Source organism: Schistocerca piceifrons, chromosome 1 (assembly GCF_021461385.2).
Source record: "Schistocerca piceifrons isolate TAMUIC-IGC-003096 chromosome 1, iqSchPice1.1, whole genome shotgun sequence".
Taxonomy (NCBI): Eukaryota; Metazoa; Arthropoda; class Insecta; order Orthoptera; family Acrididae; genus Schistocerca; species Schistocerca piceifrons.
Window position 1 is genome coordinate 741,108,980 of NC_060138.1, and position 3,540 is coordinate 741,112,519.

General features: G+C 40.5%; 1 non-coding gene across 1 annotated transcript; it reads right to left on the reverse strand.

Moving 5' to 3' along the window:
* Nucleotides 1–2,104: 2,104 nt before the first annotated feature.
* On the reverse strand, nucleotides 2,105–2,188 carry Trnas-gga. Its single transcript is given in 2 exon segments — nucleotides 2,105–2,139; nucleotides 2,149–2,188. It is a non-coding gene; the product is annotated as a tRNA-Ser (tRNA).
* Between the last annotated feature and the right edge of the window lie 1,352 nt (nucleotides 2,189–3,540).

Below are 3,540 nucleotides of genomic sequence, written 5' to 3' on the forward strand. Positions count from 1 at the left end.
TACAAATTCTAAGTTCTGATCTAATGATGGGAATAGGTGAAACTATGTAATAAATAAAGGCATACATTAAGCGATCTACACCGTTTTATCCGTAATGCACAATGCCTAAACAATTGTAAAGAGCCTCATGGAGGCCATTTCATATAAATAATCTGCATCTACATCTTTATGAATAACTTCGTTAATAATCTGAAATTACTCTCTTTCTTATTCATTATCATGTGAAGCGAATGCCGCTGCTACATTTTATCTCTTGAACGGTATGCAGATATAAGTTGAGGCTACGGAATTATTGCACAGATTTCTTAATTACCAGAAATTTACAGGTAATTATTTCTGGAGAACATGTGGGGCGGCGGGTGAAATAATTGAATAAATGTTTTGTATTTATGCTGTTTGCCATTCTCAACCCTGGCTCTCTAACTACAATATTGGCAACCAGAAAGTGATTAGCAAAACGTGAAGCCTGTAATTAGAATTCCTAGTGCCCACTTCATCTGAGAAATACATTTATAGCTACAGCTTATAGCTCTGAGGAATTAGGAGATTGTCTGGGATCCATAATCAAAAACCATTCTCTCTAAAATGTTCATTATATTCTGAAAGTCACAGACCAAAAAGGATCGACACAATCCAACTACCAGAGCAGTTCAGAGTCTAATGCACTGATGCAACTATAACTGTTCAAATTAAATGTATAAGTGAATGCTCGTCGTAATTTGATGATAATGTTCATCAAACGCCACGCTAATAATGGTAGAATGTCTTTCCTGCGACGGCACGTGAAAATACGACATACGCAAACTAAAGTTAGATCATTAACGTCATCCCAAAATCAACACTCCACTCGAAAACGATTTCATGGTTACGTGTATCCCGAGTAACTTATTACTGCATCCGGGCTGTTTATATCAACGATACCGACGCAACGCGACTCCTGACACAGGTGGTGCGCTAATCAGCGTCTGGAGAGAACTGGGGCCTTCTTTTTCTCTCACAGCGTTCTTACATGTAAAGCCGCGGTGCGGACGGCTAAGGGAACGCCTGATCAAATCTGCTCTTCCGACTAGCTGCTGGGCTAGTAATGCACCACTTTAAGTTTTCGAATAAATCATTGCTTCCTTTGCTGATGGCTGATGAAGCTTTCAATTTAATTGTGCAATAAGCACACAAGTAAGTAATCATAATAAAAGTCTCACGTGGCTAAGTCAAATATTTTGGGCGAGAGAATTAATCTAATTACACTACACGCAGTAGACGAGCTCTGAACTTGCTCTTTGGAGATACGCTATAGCTATAGTTTTATAGTTATTCTGTTGAAACTTCTCACATTTTTATGATTTTAGCGGATCTCCGTTCTAAAACATCCTAGCTTTATTTATTCGCCTACTTAATCTATCTTGCTTCCTTAATTTCTAAGACAAAAACCAGAAAATAATGAATTTCAACTAAAATTTTAATTTGTGAGATCCAGAATACTGTTTCTACTAAATTATTATGCAAAAGGAATCTAAATATACATTTTTAAGTTTCTAGCTCTTTTATGTTGCGCCAATGATTTTTACAGAAAAACATCAAAATTTCTAAAATGGTTAACGTTATTGAACTGATATCCAACACATATTGATTTTGTATTACTCCTGACATGCTAGAAACGTTTCAGGTTATTTACTTCATTTTAAAGTATTGCGGAATATCTATGACGTCAGAGCTAGTTACAGCGGACTAGGCTGGCACACAATGGAAAGACTGATGTGAATTTTATAAGGCGTGAGTATGCTGCTTCCCTACAAACGTAACCCTCTTTTTAAAACTATCATGTCTTTTCCCTGAGCTATTCTGTTACAGCTGGGTTTGAGAATATCAACTTAACTTTCGTTGTCCGAAGTCGGGCCGAGTTGAAAAGTACTCCAGACACTATAACGGTACTCTATAGTAGGTCACACCAGTGGTTTGTACATGGTTTGTTTAACAAATAATCTCTACTTTCCCAAAATGGTTCAAATGGCTCTGAGCACTACGGAACTTAACTGCTGTGGTCATCAGTCCCCTAGAACTTAGGACTACTTAAACCTAACTAACCTAAGGACATCACACACATCCATGCCCGAGGCAGGATTCGAACCTGCGACCACAGCAGTCGCGCGGTTCCAGACTGTAGCGCCTTTAACCGCTCGGCCACTCCGGCCGGCGGCTCTACTTTCCCAGAAAAGTTATCTGTTAGTTTGTTTTTCCCTATAACAATTTCACGTGTACGCTTCACTTTATATTGCCTCGTTCCGTTACTCCGAAATTACCATAAAGAGCGATCAAAAAGTTTCCGTTTGAGGGCGTTGCTGCAACATATATGCAACGAATCGCGACTCCACTGCGGTTAAAAATGTGCCGACATGTAGGCAAGGAATCTGTGTGACATTGGTGTCTTTCCGACGTGCATGCAGTAAAAGCGGGAACTTGAAACTATGACGACGCTATTACCAAATGCTTCCAAAGAGGACAAACATGCTCTTGTTCTTTTCTTGGTTGCAGAAGGACAAAAACGGGCAGACGTCCATCGCAGAATGAAGAATGTTTATGTGGCATTTTGTCTTTCGGAAACCAGCGTTGTGGGATGGTGCGACAGTGGGTGCTGCTACCTCATGATACCGCACGTCCCCATCTCGCAAATGTAACGCAGAAGTTGTGCGCATTCAAGAAGGAGACACTGGAGCACCCGACCTGTAGTCCTGATCCCTCCCTATGCCATTATCTCGCTTTCGGTCCCTTAAAAAATGTCTTGAAGGATTGATGATTCCTGTCGGACGATATTGTGCAGCCGGCAGATACGGACTTCTTCACGTAGCAGGACACAGCTTTTTACCAAATGAGTGTCTTCAGTTTGATCCGTTTGTGAGATGATTGCCCTAATGCTGACGGCGATTTTACCTGATTGGTATGCCGATTCTGGACTGTACGGCCTTCTAAAGGAAACTTTTTGATCGCCCCCTTGTAGAATGGCACAGTCACACAACCCTTTCGTCATTAAAGTCAAACTACTCGTGCCATATGTTGATGTGGAACTGTGGAAGAAGTTCCAGTGTATTTATGAAGTACATAAGTCAGTAGAAATGAGATATGGACCAAGGGAAATCCAGAGGAGAGAAAATTCTAATTCTTGGAAGTTAGTGTTATGGAAGAATGTTAATTACCAAGTGGACAGATTAAGTACGAAATGTAGTAGAAAAAAAGAGTAAGCAGGGAAGTATGCCTATGGAGGAGCCGTAATGGAAGAAGGAACAAGTTAGTAGGATATGTGTTTCGGCATCCATGTGTACTTAGCTTGGCAGTAGAAAGGGCGGTAGAGGTGAAAATTAGTAGCAGCTGGCCAAGGACGCAAAATACGAGAACACACGAAAGAGGCTTCTAGAGGACTTTGGCTGAAGCAGTTGCGTAGAGTGAAAACGTTACCACGAGATAGGAAATGGAGTTTAACATCAAACTTCTCGAAATACTGATACCTGAAAGAAAAAAGGATTACTTGCAGATATTTCTATGATCTCG